Source organism: Microtus pennsylvanicus, chromosome X (assembly GCF_037038515.1).
Source record: "Microtus pennsylvanicus isolate mMicPen1 chromosome X, mMicPen1.hap1, whole genome shotgun sequence".
In the NCBI taxonomy this organism is placed as follows: Eukaryota; Metazoa; Chordata; class Mammalia; order Rodentia; family Cricetidae; genus Microtus; species Microtus pennsylvanicus.
This window is the reverse complement of record NC_134601.1, coordinates 17,717,953-17,739,919: the sequence shown is the minus strand read 5'-3', so window position 1 is coordinate 17,739,919 and position 21,967 is coordinate 17,717,953. Positions and strand designations below refer to the sequence as shown.

Sequence of the window (21,967 nt, the reverse complement as noted above, 5' to 3'; positions counted from 1 at the left end):
ATCAAGATATCTCTTTCCTTGCTCTCATCTCTGTCCTTCCTCCGTCTCAACTATCCCATTCTTTCTAGTTCTCCTCCCCCCTTCCCTTCTCCCCTCCTCTTTTCCTTCCACCCTCACTTTCCCCTCCACCCCCATGCTCCCAATATTGTCAGGCGATCTTGTCTATTTTGACTTTCCAGGTGAATCTATATATGTTTTTATTAGGGTTCACCTTGTTATTTAACTTCTCTAGGATCATGAACTATAGGCTCAATGTCCTTTGTTTATAGTTAGTATCCACTTATGAGTGAGTACATACCATATTCATCTTTTTGGGTCTGGGTTACCTCACTCAGGATGGATTTTTCTAGTTCTACACAATTGCATGCAGATTTCAAGATATCATTTTTTTTAACCACTAAGTAGTATTCTTTTTTTTTTTTTAAAAAAAAACCATACATCTTTTTATTGTTAAGTCAAAGAGGTATCAAAATTAAAAGCAAAACTTACAGGGTAAGACTTAACAAAACTACTAAGGAGCATCAAAGGATGTGAGAATGGAACTAGGCGCAAGGCAATTATGAATCAATGAACACAGGAGAGGGAGAGGGCGAACAGTGAGACTGTGCTGAAGACACTAGGGGAGAGGACCTGGCGTTACTTCCATCTCTCACAAGCACCTAGGTAAATGAATAACAGGATAAGATCTCTAAACTCCGCTATGTGCTTAGGAATCATCCTCCCCATTGGCGCTGTCTCTGTCATCCTCTCCTTCCTCAGCTTCTTTTTCATTGTCCTTGATCAGCTCCAGCTGATCATCCCCTCGATCCTCATTGTCATCGTCATCCAGCAGGTCGCCCTCCTCGGCAGAGTCATCTGCACCCGCCTCAGACTCCATCTTGACGTTCGTCTCGTCTTTCTTCACAGAGGCACTGCTCTGCTTCTCCTCCGACTTCTCATTCTTCATCTCTACTGGGGAGGAGAAGGACAAGTCTGCTTGTTTGCTTTGTTCTTTTTCAATTTTTTCCAGGCTTTCCAGCAGAGAATCCACTTTTTGTTTTATCTGAGTCAGCTCCTTCTTAATGGCCTGAAGGTCATCACCTTTCAATTTTCCGGATTTGGAAGAAGAGCCCCGTTGTCCACTCTTTGAATTGAATCCACTTTTGCCCCTCCGAGAGGTGTTTCCAGAAACACGTTGGCGTTTAGAAGGCACCACCGCTCGAGCAATAGGAGGAGGAGGAGGAACACGCGCTGGGTAGCTATACATCCTGTCATAATAATCCCGTTGAAAGTCATAGTCCAAATCAAATGAGGAACTGAGTAGAGGGGACGGAGAAGGGTGTTCTGGTACTGACCCGTACATCTCCGCTGCAGATCGCTTCACACCTGCTTTCCCTCGGTTCACTTTTGGCTCTGCAGCCAGATTAATATCTAAAACCTGGCCAGCAATCATTCTGCCATCCTCTCCAGCTACAGCTGCCCGGGCATTCCTTTCATTAACATATTGGACAAAGGCAAAGCCCTTATGCACAGAGCAACCCACAATTTTGCTATACTTTGAAAAGATTGCCTCCACATCAGACTTCTTGACCACAAGAGTATTGAGATTCCCAATGAATACACGGGAATTCATGGATCAGGGATCTGTCTTGTTGGTAACGTTGCTAGCCATCTTCTTTGTTGATAAGGTTTCTCACAAAGCTGAAATGTAGCTGAAGATCAAAAAAATCTCACGGGAGGAAGGAGGAGGAAGAGACGGCCGCTCCTGCTGTGGGTCCGTGCCGAGACCGAGGCTCCAGCGGGCGGGCAGCGCACGACCGTTCGCTCTCCGTCTCTCCACCCACTGAGTAGTATTCTTTTTTTTTTTATACTTTAATGAAACCTTTTTATTAACATTATGCACTATTCATCATTTTTATTTTAAACAACTCTACAGTGGATACAGGGCAGGCATTATTTTTTCTTTTTCTTTTTTTTCTTTTTCTTTTTCTTTTAATTTATTTATTTATTAAAGATTTCTGTCTCTTCCCCGCCACCGCCTTCCATTTCCCTCCCCCTCCCCCAATTAAGTCTCCCCCCAGCCCGAAAAGCAATCAGGGTTCCCTGTCCTGTGGGAAGTCCAAGGAACCCCCACCTCCATCCAGGTCTAGTAAGTTGAGCATCCAACCTGCCTAGGCTCCCACAAAGCCAGTGCGTGCAGTAGGATCAGAAACCCATTGCCATTGTTCTTGAGTTCTCAGTAGTCCTCATTGTCCGCTATGTTCAGAGAGTCCGGTTTTATCCCAGGCTTTTCCAGACCCAGGCCAGCTGGCCTTGGTGAGTTCCCAATAGAACATCCCCATTGTCTCAGTGTGTGGGTGCACCCCTCGCGGTATTCTAATGTGTAAATGTAACACATTTTCTTTATTCATTCTTCGGTTGAGGGGCATCTAGGTTGTTTCCAGATTCTGGCTGTTATGAATAATTCTGCTATGAACATAGTTGAACAAATGTCTTTGTAGTATGATTGAACACCCTTTGGGTATATGCTGAAGAATAGTATTTTGGAGATCAGTGCTGGATTCTGAGGTAGGTTGATTCCCACTTTTCTGAGAAACCACCATACTGATTTCCAAAGTGGTTGTACATGTTTGCATTCCCAGCAGTGGATGAGTATTCCCCTTATACCACATCCTCTCCAGCATAAGCTATCCTTGGTGGTTTTGATCTTAACCATTTTGACTGGTATAACATGGTATCTCAGAGTTGTTTTGATTTGCATTTCCTTGATGGCTAATGATGTTGAAAATTTCCTTAAGTGTCTTTTGGCCATTTGAGATTCTTCTGTTGAGAATTCTCTGTTTAGTTCTATACTCCATGTTTTAATTGGGTTATTTAGAATTTTGATGTCTAATGTCTTGAGTTCTTTACATATTTTGGAGATCAGTTCTTTGTCTGATGGGTTGGTGAAGATCTTTTCCCATTCAGTAGTCTGCCTTTTTGTCTTATTGACTGTGTTCTTTGCTTTACAGAAGCTTCTCGGTTTCAGGAGTTTTTATTTATTTATTGTTGCTCTCTCAGTGTCTGCGCCACTGGGGTTATATTTAGGAAGTGGTCTTCTGTGCCCATGCATTGAAGACTACTTTTCACTTTCTCTTCTTTAAGGTTCAGTGTGGTCAGATTTATATTGAGGTCTTTAGTACATTTGGACTTGAGTGGACTTGAGTTTTGAGCCGGGCGGTGGTGGCACACGCCTTTAATCCCAGCACTCCCAGACGGTGGGGGGCAGAGGCAGGCGGATCTCTGTGAGTTCAAGGCCAGCCTGGTCTACAAGAGCTAGTGCCCGGACAGGCTCCAAAGCTACAGAGAAACCCTGTCTCAAAAAACTAAAAAAAAAAAAAAAAAAAAAAGAGTGTGAGCTTTGGTAAGAGCCAGCAGAGTGCAGAGCCGTGCCTGTCACACTCAGTGATCTGGACTTGAGTTTTGTGCATGGGGATAGATATGGATCTATTTTCATTCTTCTACATATTGACATCCAGTCATGCCAGCACCATTTGTTGAACATGCTTTCTTTTTTCCATTGTATAATTTTAGCTTCTTTGTCAAAAATCAGGTGTTGATAGGTTTGTGGATTAATATCCAGGTTTTCAATTCTATTCTATTGGTCAACCTGTCTGTTTTTATGCTAATATCAAGCTGTTTTCAGTACTGTAGCTCTATAATAGAGCTTGATGTCAGGGATGGTGATGCCTCCGGAAGTTTCTTTATTGTATGGGATTGTTTTGGCTATCCTGGGTTTTTTTTTGTGTTTCTATATGAAGTTGATTATTGTTATTTCAAGGTTTGTGAAGAATTGTGTTGGTATTTTGATAGTGATTGAATCTATAAATTGCTTTTGGTAGGATTGCCATCTTTACTATGTTGAGCCTATCTATCCAAGAGCATGGGAGATCTTTCCATTTTCTGGCATCTTCTTCAATTTCTTTCTTCAAAGACTTAAAGTTATTGTCAAATAGGTCTTTCACTTTTTTGGTTACTGTTACCCCAAAATATTTTATGTTATTTGTGGCTATTGTGAAAGGTGATGTTTCTCTGATTTCTTTCTTAGCTTCTTTATCATGTATATAGGAGGGCTACTGATTTTTTTTTGCTCATACTACAAAAGCATTTGTTCTACCAAGTTCATAGAAGCATTATTTGTAATAGCCGGAACCTGGAAACAACCTAGATGCCCCTCAAGTGTAGAATAGATAAAGAAAGTGTGGCACATCTACACATTAGAGTACTACTTAGTGGTAAAGAACAATGATATCTTGAATTTTGCATGGAAATGGTTGGAATTAGAAATCACTATCCTGAGTGAGGTAACCCAGACCCAAAAAAGATGAATATGGTATGTACTCACTCATAAGTGGATACTAGCTATAAACAAAGGACATTGAGCCTATAGTTCATGATCCTAGAGAAGCTAAGTAACAATGTGAACCCTAATAAAAACATATATAGATTCACCTGGAAAGTCAAAATAGACAAGATAACCTGACAAAATTGGGAGCATGGGGGTGGGGGGGAAGTGAGGGTGGAAGGAAAAGAAGAATTCCTTTTTAAGCTTTGTCAAGTTTTATATAAAGTCAACCATGTTGGAGCGCTAATCTGTTAGAGGAGGCTGCTTGTTTGTTCCTGGCTGTTCAGCCCCAAAATAATCACACAGATACTATATTAATTAAATCACTGCTTGGCCCATTCGGTCTGTTTTCTTATTAGCTACTTCTTGCATCTTAATTTAACCCATTTCTATTAATCTTTGTATAGCCACGTGTCTGTGGCTTATGGTCAAGGTTCTGGCACATCTGTTCCCGGCAGGGCTACATGGCGTCTCTTGACTCTGCTTCCTTTCTCCCAGCATTCAGTTTAGTTTTCCCCACCTAGCTCTGTTCTGCCCTGCTGTAGGCTCTAGCTAGCTTTTTTTGTTCAGTAATGGTAATCACAGCATATAGAGAGGAATCCCACATCAAGTGGTTGTTAATTCTTATTATTTTTTGGTAGTAGTGTTTGTGTGTTTTCATTCTTTGGGTTTTGCTGGTGGGAGGTTATCTGTTACCTGTGTCTTTGTGGTTGCAGTTAGCTTCCTTGGGTTGGAGTTTTTCTTCTAGAGCTTTCTGTAGGACTGAGTTTTTGGATACGTATTGTTTACATCTGGTTTTGTCATGAAATATCTTGTTTTCTCCATTGATGGTAATTGAAAGCTTTGCTGGGTATAGTAGTCTGGGTTGGCATCCATGGTCTCTTAGTGTCTGCAACACATCTGCCACAACATTCTGTCTTTCATGGTTTCCATTGAGAAGATGGGTGTAATTCTGATAGGTCCACCTTTATTGCTACTTGACATTTTTCCTTTGTAGCTCTTAATATTCTTTCTTTATTCTGTATGTTTTGCATTTTGATTATTAAATGGTAAGGAAACTTTTTTTTCAATCTAGTTTTTTTGGTGTTCGGTAAGCTTCTTATACATTCATAGGGATATCCTTCTTTATGTTGGGAAAGTTTTCTTCTACGATTTTGTTGAATATATTTTCTGTGCCTTTGAGCTGGAGTTTTCTTTCTTCTATCCCTATAACTGCTAGGTTTGGTCTTTTCATGGTGTCCCAGATTTTCAGGATGTTTTGTGTTAAAAATTTGTTGGATTTTGTGTTTTCTTTGACCAATGAATTGTTTTCCTCTATAGTATCTTCAATACCTGAAATTCTTTCTTCTATCTCTTATATTCTGTTGTTTATACTTGCCTCCATAGTTTCTGTTCATTTACCCAGATTTTCCATTTCCAGAATTCCCTCAGTTTCTGTTTTCTTCATTGCCTCTATTTCAGTCTTCAAGTCTTGAACTGTTTGCTTCACCTGTTTGTTTGTTTTTTTTGGGGGTTTCTTTGAGGGGTTTATTAATTTCATTTTTTTGTTTGTCTTTTCCTCCATTTCTTTAAGGGAGTTTTAAATTTTCTCTTTAAAGGTCTCCATCATCTTCATAAAGTTACATTTTGTTTTCTTTTGCTTCTTCTGGGTTAGGATAGTCAAATCTTCCTGTTCTGGTGTTACCATGTTGCTTTTTAGGTTGTTGGATGGATTCTTGCATTGGCGCCTACCCATCTCTTTCTTCAAGTGAGGCTGGCAGTGTTTGTGCATCTTGGTCCTATCCTTGCAGTATCTGTCTGAGTCTTTGGGAAGTGTTCTTGATCTGCTCTGTACTGTCAATATCTGTGTCTTAGGGAGTCACTGAGGTCTCTCTAAGCTTGTTCTTTTGGACTTCTCTCCTGGTTTGCTCTCTTGGTCCTCTCTCTTGGCCCCCCTCAGTGATGTAGCAAGCTCTTGGTTCCCTCAGTAATTTAGCAAACTGTGTTTCAGAGTTCCACTGAAGTTGCAGGAGGATAGACAAGATTGGGGGCAGGATGGGGCTAGTAGCTTGCAGGGTCTAGTGGATGGAGGTGGGTATTGGGGCAACCTACCTGCAGGAAATTTTCCTGTTGGCTGGCTAGAAAAGCCAAGGGAGTTGGGGGAGGGGCCTGGGGTTTTGTCCCACTATGGAGCTCCTGGAGAGTAGGGTGTCCTGCTGTGTGGCAGCTGCTCACTCACCCCTTGGTCCTCTCAGTATTGTAGCAAGCTGTGTTTCAGAGTTTCACTGAGGTTGCAGGATGATAGGCGAGTTTGGGGGCGGGATCCAGTCAGGGTATTTGTTTGTTTTTCTTTTTCTTTATCACTGAACATCATAAATGTTTCAGAGTTGTGTTCAGAGCTCCAAGTCCATGTTGTATTAATTGATAGCTCTGTTTTCTTTCAAGCTATAACTTCAGGGCAGTTTCTATAGCAGCATCTTTCTACCCTGCTGTCAGTAGTTATGTTTCAGATGTTGATATAGAAACTGAGTCCCATTGAAAGCACAGAGAAGAATACAGGATTTTTTGTTTGTTTTTACATTTCTGGTTTGGTATAATGAGATTTATATTTTTTTAAAAGACCACTTCTTCTGAAGTACAAAGGAGAAATTCAATTCACTATAGTGTTTCTTGGTTTAAGTAAGGCAAGACATCATCAGTTGGTGTTGGGTTATAGATCGTGATTATCTGAAGGGTTCATAATACTTTCTGAAAGATGCATCCTGTATGAATAAGAAGTCATAAGTGCATAGAAATTAATCAAGTCACTAAAACATGATATGGCATTCCTTCCTCCATTCTTTTTCTTTCTCCTTTAAAAATGGCAGCTTAGCTCTGGAGAGGTGGCTCAGTAGGTAAGAGTGCTTCTGTGTAAGCATGAGACCCTAAATTCACATCTCTAGGATCCACATAAAACAAAGCTATCATGGTAAATGCTCTCTAGTTCTGTTACCATGGGGGATGAAGACAGGAGGGTACCTGATACTTGATAGCTGTCAGCCTAGACCTAGGTTCAATGAGAGCCACTGTCTCAAAGAAATGTTTGAATTTGCACGCACTGACACAATGTGGTTAAAATAAAATTCATCACTTTAGGAATGAATTCAGTTCAAGTTTTCAGGAGCTAAGTTAGGTTGTAAGCAATCCAGCTCAACTCAACACCACAGGGATTGTCAGCTCATTTATCAAAAACAGCTCCCATGTAGGGTAGAATATTGGATGATGCTAGGCACCCACAACTCAGTGATGAGAGCCAGTCTAGTGAACCCGCGCTCCTCAGGAGAGTCACGTTTCCAATCACTCTGTCATTTGCATCCCACCTACAGCTGTGGCCAGGAATGGATATGGGGAGAACAAAGTGAAAGTGATAGATTTCCTTGCATAGGCCCTCTTTCTATTGAGCACCCTATGCTAACACATTTATTCTTAGCACTTTGACCAGTTTTGAGTCTCTGCTGTTACATTCTTTCTGTCCCCTTTCCATGTGTGAGTGAATATACTACAGTCTCTCTCTCTCTCTCTCTCTCTCTCTCTCTCTCTCTCTCTCACACACACACACACACACACACACACACATAAATAAAAAGTTAAACAGAACATCTAAATTAACATATAATTGGCCTGCCATACAGATCACTCTAAGAAGCTTCTGTAAAGCAAAGGACACGGTCAACAAGACAAAATGGCAGCCTACAGAGTGGGAAAAGATCTTCACCAACCTCACATCAGACAGAGGGCTGATCTCCAAAATATATAAAGAACTCAAGAAACTGGTCATCAAAAGAACAAATAATCCAATACAAATGGGGTACAAACCTAAACAGAGAACTCTCAACAGTGGAATCTAAAATGGCTGAAAAATACTTAAGGAAGTGCTCAACATTCTTAGCCATCAAAGAAATGCAAATCAAAACAACTCTGAGATTTATCTTACACCTGTAAGAATGGCCAAGATCAAAATCACTGATGACAACTTATGCTGGAGAGGTTGTGGGGTAAAGGGAACACTTCTGCATTGCTGGTGGGAATGAATGCAAGCTGGTACAACCTCTTTGGATGTCAGTGTGGCAATTTCTCAAAAAATTAGGAAACAACCTTCCTCAAGACCCATTAATACCACTTTTGGGTATATATACCACAAGGACATGTGCTCAACTATGTTCATAGCACTATTGTTTGCCATAGCCAGAACCTGGAAACAACCTAAATGCCTCTCAACTGAAGAATGGCACATTTACACAATGGAGTACTACAGAGCAGAAAAAAATAATGATATCTTGAAATTTGCAGGCAAATGGATGGAGCTAGAAAACATCATATTGAGTGAGGTAACCCAGACCCAGAAAGACAAATATATATACTCACTCATAAGTGCTTTTAGACATAAAGCAAAGAAAACCAGCCTACAGTTTACAATCTTAGAGAACCTAGATGACAAAGAGGACTTTAAGAGACCTACATGGATCTAATCTACATGGGAAGTAGAAAAAGACAAGATCTCCTGAGTAAATTAGGAGCATGGGGACCATGGGAGAGGGTGGAAGGGGACAGGAGAGGAAGGGAGGGTATTGGAAAAAATATATAGTTCAACAAAAACAATAAAAAATAAAAACTAAATTAATGATGAAAACCAAAATAAAACACCCCCCCCAGAAAAACCAAATCACTCTAAGTGTGTAATCTAATATATTTTAGTATGAATGAAGTTATATAACCATCCACTTTACCTAGATTAAAAATATTTTTATTATGTGAGAACATGTATACATTAAACACCTATTCTTTATGAATTTCCATAGCTTCATATTTTTCACAATGACACAAGGATGTAAAGTACCCATGTGCTCAAATGATGAATGGGTGAATAAAATATCACATATATGAACAATTGTAAAGTATCCTTTATTTTTTTACTCATCTCATGAAACATATTTTTAATTCTTTTGGCTATATATTTCTGGGTTCATAGGAATTTCATATTCAACTTATTTAGAAACACCAAGCTGCTTTCCATAGAGAATGCATGATTTTATATTCCCACAAATAATAAATACACACACATATGTATATATTTGAATGAAGGTCAATTTTTTGTACAACCTCACCAATACTTGTAGGTTCCAATTTTAAGAATTATAGACATTGGGTTAGATAATGTGGATTGTGAATGACAACGATAATCATAAAAGAAAGAGATATCGAGAGAGAGAGAGAGAGAGAGAGAGAGAGAGAGAGAGAGAGAGAGAGAGAGAGAATCTCACTATGCTATTCGGACCAGCCTCTAAAACTCATAGTTCATAGTTCAGTATGACAGGCATACAGTACTATGTGCTTTATGTGTAGGTAGTTTTAGATTTTGGTATTGAAGATGGAACTCAGTACTTTGAGCATGTTAAACTTGTAACTAGACCACTGGGCTACACCCCCATTACTTTGTGTATAGCTTTTGAATGTGTTTTGTGGCCCCATGCAGTGTATATACTTGTGTGTCTGGATGGTTAATTCAATATTCCACCGAGTTTGCCGCATTTAATTGAATGTGTTCATTTTTATTTTTATTATATTCTATCTATTGTACACTATATATCACGTCTCTTACAATCAGTGTAACTTTGGCATTTTTGGACTGTGTGTCATGTCTCATAATGTTTTTTATACATTTAATTCTCTAAACTAAGTACTTAGCTGTGTTATTAGTGCTCAGAGTAAACAATTTTAAGTGTTTTGGAATACTAACACATAATATTTGTAAATTTTTGATAACATGACACAAGCTTGATTCATTTGGGAAGAGGGAATATTAATAAAATGCTTCCATCAGATTAGCCTGTTGGCAAGTCTGGGACACTTTCTTGATTAATAATTTATATTAGAAAGTCTAGCATACTGTGGGCAGTGACACTCTTGAACAGGTGGTCTTGCTTGCTATAAAAAGGCAGAATAAGCAAGGCACGGGGACCAAGCCAGTAAGCAGCACTCCTCCACAACCCTATGCATCAATTACTGCCTCCAGGTTTCTTCCTTGAGTTCCTTCCCTGACTTCTCAGGATGATGCACTACAAGTTGTAAGATTAAATAAACCCTTTCCTCCTGTGTTTTTGCTTACAATGCTTTATCACAGGAACTAAAAGCTGAACTAAGACAGCATGTATTTCCTAGCATCTATTCATTTTGTTTAATACAAAGGAGAGTCAGTAATAGATAATTTTGTTTCTAGATAATTTGGATTTCTAGTGCTGTCTTTATACTATTAACTTCTATATAAGCATTCTGGCCAGGGAACCTAGTTTTAACGATATTAATTCCTTGGAGTTGTGTGTTTTTTGTTTTTACTTTTATTGATATTTTGTTGATTTCACATCATGTATTCCAATCCTACTTATCTCCCCACCTCCCTCCTATACAAAACCAAATTAAAAAATCCAAATACCAGACAAAGAAACAAAACAACAACAAAAGAAAAAAGAAGTAGAATCTTGTGGGAGCTGTAGTGTGGCTAGTGGAGACACATGGTTTACCTTTGTGTCCATTCATCTCTACTCACAAGTGTTCATTGCTGTGAGTCATTGGCCTGCCTCAAGGCCTCTGGTTTTGGCTACACTGCAATGCCCTTTGGGGTTTAGATTGACAGTATAAATATTCCTAAAGATTAGGTATTTTCTTTTTGTTGAATATACAATTATGTATTATCTAGTACCTCAAATTTTTCATTGTGTTAAAGGGGTTAAATCAGCTCCCTTTAGAGGGCGGGGTTTGCCTCAGGCGAATCCATGCCAATAAAAGGTGCGCGGAGAGACGGCTCGTCCCTTTTGTTCCTCGCTACCTGTGCTACGCTGGAACTTTAGTTCAGTAAGTTTAACAATAAACTGGTAAATATTCTTTGATATCTGCATTGCCTTTATTTTGTGCCGGTACATCTGGCGCCTCCCCCGTGGGGCTTTGCCGAGAACCGGCCCCGAATTGGAGTCTCTTGCACCCCGAGCCGCTGCAGCGGTCTCTCTGGGCGCACGCTGAAACGGCTGAGATTCTGAGCGGCTCGATTTTCCCTGCTGCTTGTTAGAGTATCAAGCAGTTAGTTTGATTCGACAGAGCCTTTTTAACAGCGCCTAAGACTCTGTTCCGAGCCGCCCCGGCCAGATTTCCCCTGCGCAACCGCCCGCCGGCGCGCGCGCGCTGCCTGTGTCTGCTCCCCCTCCCACCCCCACCGCAGCCAGCGCTCAGGTCACGTGACAGCGGCCTGAGAGCCCCGGCAAAAAATACTTATCAGCTTGGTGTCTGTTTCAATTTTGTTTTTGAGTCCTTTTATTTCAGATTTAGGACACGTGGATTCAACTGGGCTCTTTCGCCACCACTGGCAGGAACCAGTTATTACAGGTAAGAGAACTTTTTCTTTTCTAAATAATGTCTGACAACGTGACCTCAGCATATTTCAATAGTTCTTTTGAATGCACCATTTGGGAGATCTTACAAGAGGTGTCTACCACACCACATATATGGATATTCCTGGGATTCTTAATTTTCCTTAGCACTATTTGGTTTGATAATAGGAAAATGATCAAATCTCTTAAGGCAGAGGTTGAACGTTTAAAAACTATTGAGAATGACAACAATCTTCTCAAGAATCAGTTTGAAGTTCTCCAGGAAGAAAACAAATCTTTGTTTAACATGACTCGGTTAACTGAGCAAAATCTAAAAAAAGTACAGGTTGATGTTAAGGAGAAATTCATTACTATGGAAGAAGGAACAGCTGAATTGGATCGTAAGTTTCAGCAGTCCCTTTCTGATGTTAAGGAGAAATTCATTACTATGGAAGAAGGAACAGCTGAATTAGATCGTAAGTTTCAGCAGTCCCTTTCTGTAGGAACTGAAACGTTAACTGAGAGAATCAAAACTGCTGAATGTGACAATCGAATTTTGTCTAAAGCGTATGACAGATTGGCGGAAAGATTGTCAATACAAGAAGGCACGGTTTATGCCATAAAAATTATGTCCAAAGATGACAAGTTATCTCTACTGGACAAATTTCATACTCTAGAATCCTCAATGAAGGCTTTAGAACATAATTCTGGGCAGGAGATTCAGACATTACAAAAAGCAATGGTGAATAGAATTGAAAAGATTGAGGAATTTCTAAATTCTGAAGAAGAAGAGCAAAGGGTAGAAAGGCAAATTTTAACTACATCTGTGGATAAATCCCTCCGGGACAATTTTCACAAAGCTCTACCTACAGCTCTACATGCCTTTCCTGTAATAACAACAGAAAAGGTGGTTGGTTCCAGAAACCCTAGGGTCATCAAGGAAGATACATGGGAGCCTGTCCGTATGAATGATCTCAAAGAAATTAAACAGGCCATCATGTCTTTTGGGATGCACTCCCCTTTTGTTAAAGAGATGCTAAAATCTTGGGCCACAACAAGCAAAGCAACCCCCTTGGACTGGCTCCAGCTGAGCTCCGCGGTCCTTGAGAGTGGACCGCACTTAAAATGGAAATGCTTATTCAGGCAAGAGGCTAGACTTTTAGAACAGCAGGAAAAGGCGAAGGGAATTGACGTTTCCCTAGATAAAATTCTAGGTGAAGGGCTCTTTTCAGACCCTCAGGAACAAGCTAATTTGGATGAAAACATACTTTCTATGTGTACTACAGCAGCCTTAAGGGCTTGGGACAGAGTACAAGACCCAGGACAGAGAATGGAATCATTTGTCACAGTTAAACAGGGTCAGAGAGAACCCTTCAGTGACTTTTTACAAAGATTAACTAAGGCTGTACAAATGGGGATACCTGACCCAGAAGCAAGACGTATAATAATTGAGTCTTTGGCTTACGAAAATGCTAATGTGGAATGCAAAAGGATCTTGAGGCCTTTAATGTTCAGATCAGCGTCCTTGGAAGAATGGGTCTTGCATACACTAGATGTTGACACATTTGACTATGGCACTGAAGCATGGGTAGAAGAAGCAATTTCCAATGGTAAAAGGAGACACCAGAATACCAAATGTTTTAATTGTGGCAAAATGGGTCATATGAAAAGGAATTGTAAACAACGGGTTTTCAGAAATAATAATAATGCGTCTTCTAGAAATAACAGGAATAGAAGGAATCAGCCTTCAGGTTTATGTAGAAGATGTGGGAAGGGCAGACATTGGACGAATGAATGCAGGTCTACAAGAGATAGACAAGGCAACCTGATACAGACGGGAAACGTGAGAGGGGGGGCCTCTCAGGCCCCCGTGGCAAACATGGTTCAGACATTCCCAGTTTCTGCAGAGAACATGCCTCGTCAGGACAATTAGAAAGCCACATGCCTACTGTTACAAGCAATAGTAATCAGAAAGATGAGTTACGTGTGTTTTGGCAAACTTCTATAAATGATCAAAGACCTAAGCTGAGAGTGTGTGTAAATGGCATTTTTATTACTGGCCTACTGGACACAGGTGCTGATGTAAGTATCATTACCCCAGAATCTTGGCATCCATATTGGCCTCTTCAGAATGTAAATGTTCAGCTCCTGGGAATTGGAACCCTATCTCGAGTAAGGCAGAGCACGAGATGGGTTGAATGTATAGGGCCTGAGGGACAAATAGGAAAATTAAGGCCTTATGTAGCCAATATTACAATGAATTTATGGGGTCGTGACCTATTACAACAATGGAATACTCAAATTAACATTCCTGCTACTTCTAGAGCCCATATTTCTGAAAGGAATATTAAAAGTTATTACAAAAGGACAAAACCGGCCATTAGGGCTGTGCAGGAACAAGCAATTGATGTCCCTTCAGAAATACCAACAGCCTTGCCTCTAAAATGGTTGACTGAGAAACCAATATGGACAAAGCAATGGCCTTTAGCTGAGGAAAAGCTACAGGCTTTAGAACAGCTGGTACAAGAGCAACTAGATGCTGGACATATAGAAGAATCTACCAGCCCTTGGAATTCTCCTGTATTTGTGGTTAAGAAAAAATCAGGTAAATGGAGAATGGTGACAGATCTCAGGGCCATCAACAAGGTTATTCAACCTATGGGCCCTCTGCAATCTGGAATTCCGTTGCCCTCTTTATTACCAAAAGGATGGCCTCTCATAGTTATTGATTTGAAGGATTGTTTTTTCACTATACCTTTGCAAAAAGAAGATAGAGAAAAATTTGCCTTCACAGTGCCTACTTATAACAATTCTCAACCTTCGAGGAGGTACCACTGGACCGTCCTCCCCCAGGGTATGTTAAATAGCCCCTCCCTGTGCCAATATTTTGTGAACCAACCATTGCAAATAATACGCAAGAAATTTCCCAAATCTATTGTATACCATTACATGGACGACATATTGTTATCTGATTCAAACATAGATACCTTGAACAGGCTGTTTGAAGAAATACAGATACTGTTACCTAAATGGGGATTGCAAATTGCTCCTGAAAAGATTCAGAAGGGAGATTCTGTTAATTATTTAGGTTATAGAATAGGTTTGCAAAAAATTAAGACACAGAAGGCACAAATTCGGAGAGATCGCTTACGGACTCTTAATGACTTTCAAAGACTGTTAGGAGACATTTCCAGTTTACGACCAACTATTGGGATAACACCTGATCTAATAATTCATTTGAACAAGACCTTGGATGGTGATAAAGATTTAAACAGTCCCAGAGAATTAACAGCTGAAGCAGAAAAGGAACTGACAATGATTGAGGAGAAATTACAACAGGCACATGTGGACAGAGTGAATCCAGAGCTCGATTGTATTCTCGTCATATTACCATCGAAAATTTCTCCTACAGGAATTTTAATGCAGAGAGATGATATTATCTTGGAATGGATCTTTTTACCACATAAACCAAGTAAGAAACTGAAAACTTATGTGGAAAAGGTCTCTGAGTTAATTATAAAAGGCAAGCTGAGACTTCGTCAACTAGCAGGCATAGACCCAGCAGAAATTATAGTGCCTTTCACTGCTGATGAACTAAAGAAATTATGGGAAGATAATGAACCATGGCAAAGAGCTTGTGCTAATTTTTTGGGAGACATTAATAACAACTATCCAAAAAGCAAGCGGCTCAACTTCATAAAGAGAACTTCTTGGATCCTTCCTCGAATAGTCCGTGATGCTCCAATAACTGGAGCCCGTACATTCTATACTGATGCCAATAAATCAGGGAAGGCAGGTTACAAATCAGAAGACTTGGGTAAGGTGGAACAAAGTCCTTATGATTCTGTCCAGAAGGCAGAATTATATGCCATTCTTATGGTACTAAGAGATTTTAAAGAACCTATTAATATAGTTACTGATTCACAATATGCAGAAAGAGTTATTTTACATATTGAAACTGCTGAATTTATACCTGATGATACAGAACTAACCTCATTGTTTATCCAGGTTCAAGATTTGATCAGGAACAGGCTTTGCCCTATGTACATAACACACATCCGATCCCATACGGGTCTGCCAGGTCCTCTAGCACAAGGTAATGCAGAAATTGATCAATTATTGATTGGTAGTGTGCTTCAAGCCTCTGAATTTCATAAAAAACATCATGTTAATAGCAAAGGTTTGAAGAAAGAGTTTTCTATTACATGGCAACAAGCTAAGGAGATTGTGAAGAAATGCCCTACCTGCTCTTTCTATAACCAAACGCCACTGCCAGCAGGAGTTAATCCAAAGGGCACTCATAGAAATGAAATCTGGCAGATGGATGTGTTCCACTTTCCAGAATTTGGCAAATTGAAATATGTTCATCACACCATCGACACTTATTCAGGCTTTCAGTGGGCAACTGCTTTAAGTTCAGAAAAAGCTGATTCAGTAATCACTCATTTATTAGAAGTCATGGCTATCATGGGTATACCTACACAAATAAAGACAGATAATGGTCCTGCTTATGTCTCTAGGAAGATGAAACGGTTTTTTGATCATTACAATATCAAGCATGTTACAGGTATACCATACAATCCTACAGGTCAAGCAGTCATAGAAAGATCAAATCGAACTATAAAGGATATGTTGAACAAACAGAAAGGGGTGGAAAACACCCCTAGAAATAGGTTACATAATGCTTTGTTAACCTTGAATTTTCTCAACGCTAACGAGAAGGGAACGACGGCTGCAGAAAGACATTGGATAATGGAAAAGTCTGCTGAACTAAATCAACCAGTTTATTTCAAGGATGTACTGACCTCACAATGGAAGCCAGGAGATGTGCTGCGTTGGGGAAGGGGTTTTGCTCTTATCTCCACAGGTGAGGAAAAATTATGGATACCGTCAAAATTAATAAAGGTTCGGTTTGAGGAAGAGAAGTCACTTGGAAAAGATAAATAACAATTCATTCACAAGGATGACCGACATACAGATGGTAAGGATTACTAATAGGATGGGGGCAGGGTTCTTTTCTTATCTCCACAGGAAAATATTCATCTCCAAAGAATTTGAGGGACCCTGAATATTTAATTACTGATGGATGGAAAATAGATACGACCCATTAAACATCAACAATAAAATTCTATACGTATCGTAAGTATTGGTTTTATATATATTTATTTATATTTATATGTTTTATTGAACACTTCTTTATAAATGTGTAGAGCTGGTTTTGGAGTTGGACTATGGCTCAGTCCTTCTTCAATTCCAAGCCTGTTGATAAGAGATATTTCAAAGTTTCTGTCTCAGGTCAGGAGCCATGAAATGGGACAGAATAAGAATAATTTTATACTTGATAAACTTTCTTTGCCTTCCCTCACATCTGTGTCTTTCTTTATATGTCAGTATAAGTCCTTGTTGTTAATGTTTAAATTTCCCATAACAAGCAACATATTTTCCTACAGTAATTTTTGAAGTTTCCAGGATGAAGATGGGGCCCCACAACATCAACTCAATCTGGTTTTTATGACGTCATGAATTTTTTTTTAAGCACTAATTTTGGATCTGTTTTTTGGTACCAATTGCAAGAGACAATTTCATATGATGCACATTTTTGACGATGCTCTGGCCGGACCTTCTCGAAACACACAGAGACTAATTATAGTCTTCTTAAGTCAAAGGTTAATTTGGGAATTTTACCATCGTTTGCTTTCACAGGGGCCCCTAAGAAGAACGTCGCCCCCATGTCAGCTAGAAGCAATCTAAGAGGACGACGTCCCCTCTCCCAACAGAGTTTGCCCACAGGGTTAGGGACATCTTTTAGTGGTTGGTTTAGGGGTGAGGGGACGGGGAGATATTGTATGGAATTAGGGATATATATAAAAAAAAAAAAAAAAAAAAAAGAGGGGGATTAACTGGGTTGATGGGATGATTGGTATTTGTGACTTACTGTTTTTAGAAAATTATGTTGGTACTGTTTTTTGTATATTGATATATTGAATATTGAATGTGAGTGTTCCTACCTCTATTTTGGTATAAGAGTATGCTTATATTGTATGGATACATCTATCATATCACAATGTACATTTCTACCTCTGGTACTATTTATGTAATAACATTGTTTACATTTGATAAGTAATGACATTGTTTACAAGTGAAGATCATTGTCTTCATACATTGCACAATTGTTTATTCCCTTAGTTTTCAAATTAGATAGGTATTGAGAATTACATGTTTGTCATATTATTTTTAGGTTAATCAGGTTTTTTAGATACATAGAGATTATTTTCAGTATAGATAGTATAATCTTCAGCTTCTTTGAAGAGCTGTAGAAAATGGCCTTTAATCTAACCTAGAATTCTGTGCCATCGAGACACAATTTACTCCTGGCAACACCACTCTATTCCCGAGAGAACGTTGAGCACCAAAGACACTCCACTGGGAGCTTGTCTTCCTGGCAGAACTGGCCTTTGGGTTAAGAAAAACCCATACCTCAACTACTGACTAAGATATAAACAGGATTGTCTTATCTTGCCAAGACAGGGTAGGATAATCCTAAGAAAGTTCCTTGCATTTGAGAATGGTATGTCAGTTATGTTAGGCCTTAGCCAAAGTTGGTTGACTCAACATTGCAAACGAGATTTTGGGTGATTGCCCAGGCAGTCAGTTGTCTCTGTCATTTGTTGCACATTTTGGATATCTCTTTTTTGTTAAGTAATATTTACTCCCTTCTCAGATCTTTGATGGAGTTGAAGATTATTTAATTGTAGTTACTCTTTAGCAAAACTTTTGCTCTCAATATTGTTTGTTATATTTATCATTTGTTATTATTGTTATAGTTATATTTGGTTTAGTTGTGTCTTATTTAGACAAAAGGGGGAGATAAAGGGGTTAAATCAGCTCCCTTTAGAGGGCGGGGTTTGCCTCAGGCGAATCCATGCCAATAAAAGGTGCGCGGAGAGACGGCTCGTCCCTTTTGTTCCTCGCTACCTGTGCTACGCTGGAACTTTAGTTCAGTAAGTTTAACAATAAACTGGTAAATATTCTTTGATATCTGCATTGCCTTTATTTTGTGCCGGTACATTGTGTCTTTGAAATCACTGAAGATTTTTGTTTACTTGAATTTTTAGTTTCCAAGAGTGGTAAATTAAAATTAATTTCTTTTGACAGTTTTAAATTTTTCTTGTTATCTAATGAGTCTGAAAGAAGAGAAAAATTGTCATAATGATAAGGAAAAATAAGCAATAATAACCCAAATAGATTTTTTTTAAAAAAAACATGCCGTTCTTAGCAGCTAGCAAGCAAGAGCAATGAGCAGCTATGTATTCAGGAGCTATTAAAATGATGAACAACTTTGATGTAAAGACACATGAGTTAGGTAGCTATCTATCTCATATGACTGCATTAGATTGTATCTGTATATCCGTCCACCCATGTGTTTATCTATTAACTAATCCATCTGTCCTAGTTAGGGATACCTTTGCTGTGATGAAACACCATGACCAAATCCAACTTGGGTAGAAAAAGGTTTATTTGGCTTATATATCTAGAGTAATAGTCTATTGAGGGAAACCTAGGCAGGAACTCAAACTGGGCAGGAAACTGGAGGCAAAAGCTGATTCACAGGCCACAGTCCAGTGCTGCTTACTGACTTGCTCCTCCTGGCTTGCTCAGTCTGCTTTTCTCCTTTTATTGAAAATAGACCTTTTTCCTCACATATATATCCGAACTATAGTTTCCCTTCCCTCTACTCTTTCCAGTGCTTTACCGTCTCTACTCCCACCCAGATCCACTCCTTTGCTGCCTCTCAGGAAACAACGAGCAGCCTACCCTTAAGGGGAATTTGCTGTCCAAGTGAGACTCTTTAGAGGAAACAAAATTTTCATTTGCAAATGGTTATCAATTGGAGATAGCTTCTGAGTTAGAGATGGAGGCATGTCCACTTTTCCTTTCAGCCTTAGGGCCCTATCTGTTACAGCCCAGTGCAGGCCCTGTACATGCTGCCTCAGTCTCTGTGAGTTCAATGGTGCCTTGGTTATGCTGTCTTTAGAAGGCCTTGTTTCCTTGGTGCCCCATCCCCTCTGGCTCCTACACTCTTTTTGCCTACTCTTCCTCAAGGTTCCCTGAGCCCTGAGAGGAGGGATTTGATGGAGACGTCCCATTTATGGCTGAGTTTTCCAAGGTCTCATTCTCTGTATAATGATGTCTGGCTATGGGTCTTTGTATTTGTTCCAGTGTGCTGTAGGAGGGAGCTTCTCTTATGATGGCTGAGTAAGGCACTAATCTCTAAGTATAGCGGAATGTCATTTGGTTTTACCCTAGGTCCCTGAGCTATCTAGTCTCAGGTTCTTCATCACCCAAGCAGTATTGTGTATAAGTTCCATTTATGGTGTGGGCCTTAAGTCAAATCAGTATAATTTAGTGAGAAAAAACAAACTACCAACTAGAGAAACCCGTACATGCTTTCAAAGAAAGTGCATTTAAATAACAGAGGAAAATTGGGCAATGTGGCGTATGAATGTAATCCCAGACTGCAAGAGGCTGAAGCAGGAGGATTTCTGTTCAAAGCTTACTAGACAATTGTGTATGCTTGCTCTTCACTGTATGACATCAGACCAAATGAACTGTGTTCATTCGTCTGCTAGCTCAGAGATTTGGGACACTAGACTTTTTTGTGGTATACTCTTGTGTGACTTTTGGCTTAATGGCTATGTCTTGCTTTTAGAACCTCTACACAAGTTACATGGAAGGTGCTCTTTTTAAAGTAAGTTATTTACTGGTTGGGTGGATGAGTATGACTTTCTTCCTTGGACTTCAGTCAGGTCCTCTTAATGGCCATTGTAACTAATAAAATGGTTTTCCAGGATTTAAGTTTTTTTCCCCCAGAACCAGGTAGATCTAAATGGAAAGCTCATAATAAGAATGAAACCTCTGCTCTTTCCCACTGCCCTTCTGAAGAGGCAGGCTGGTTCTTGCCTCTTCTTCCTCTTCCTTGTTCTCTCTTTCCTTCCCCAACTCCATTTATCTCAATAAAACTACAACACAAAAAGCACCATTTGTTGTAGATGCTTTCTTTCTTCCATTGTATAATTTTAGCTTCTTTGTCAAAAATCAGGTGTTCATATGTGTGTGGATTAATATCTGGGTCATCCATTTGATTCCATTGGTCAACCTCTGTTTTTATGTCAATACCAAGCTATTTTCAGTATTGTAGCTCTGTAATAGAGCTTGATGTCAGGGATGGTGATGCCTCTGGAAGTTCCTTTATTGTATGGGATTGTTTTGGCTATGCTGGATTTTTTGTTTTTCCATATGAAGTTGATTATTGTTCTTTCAAGGTCTGTGAAGAATTGTGTTGGGATTTTGATTGGGATTGCTTTGAATCTAGGATTGCCATTTTTACTATGTTGATTCTTCCTATCCAAGAGCAAGGGAGATCTTTCCATTTTCTGGTATCTTCTTCATTCCTTTCTTCAAAGACTTAAAGTTCTTGTCAAATAGGTCTTTCACTTCTTTGTTTAGTGTTACCCCAAGACATTGTATGTTATTTGTGGCTATTGTGAAAGGTGATGTTTCTCTGATATCTCTCTCAGCTTCTTTATCATTTATGTATAGGAGGGCTACTGATTTTTTTTTTGCTCATACTACAAAAACATTTGTTCTACCATGTTCATAGAAGCATTATTTGTAATAGCCGGAACCTGGAAACAACCTAGATGCCCCTCAACTGTAGAATAGATAAAGAAAGTGTGGCACATCTACACATTAGAGTACTACTCAGTGGTAAAGAACAATGACATCTTGAATTTTGTTTTTTTTTTGATATCTTGAATTTTGCATGGAAATGGTTGGAATTAGAAATCACTATCCTGAGTGAGGTAACCCAGACCCAAAAAAAGATGAATATGGTATGTACTCACTCATAAGTGGATACTAGCTATAAACAAAGGACATTGAGCCTATAGTTCATGATCCTAGAGAAGCTAAGTAACAATGTGAACCCTAATAAAAACATATATAGATTCACCTGGAAAGTCAAAATAGACAAGATCACCTGACAAAATTGGGAGCATGGGGGTGGGGGGGAAGTGAGGGTAGAAGGAAAAGAGGAGGGGAGAAGGGAAGGGGTGAGGAGAACTAGAAAGAATGAAAGATGAGAGCAAGGAAAGAGATATCTTGATTGAAGGAGACATTGTGGGATTAGCAAGAAACCTGGCACTAGAGAAATTCCCAGGAATCCACA

At 39.4% G+C, this 21,967-nt stretch overlaps 1 pseudogene; it reads right to left on the bottom strand.

Moving 5' to 3' along the window:
- Positions 1-427: 427 nt before the first annotated feature.
- On the bottom strand, positions 428-1,813 carry LOC142841166 (heterogeneous nuclear ribonucleoproteins C1/C2 pseudogene; annotated as a pseudogene).
- Between the last annotated feature and the right edge of the window lie 20,154 nt (positions 1,814-21,967).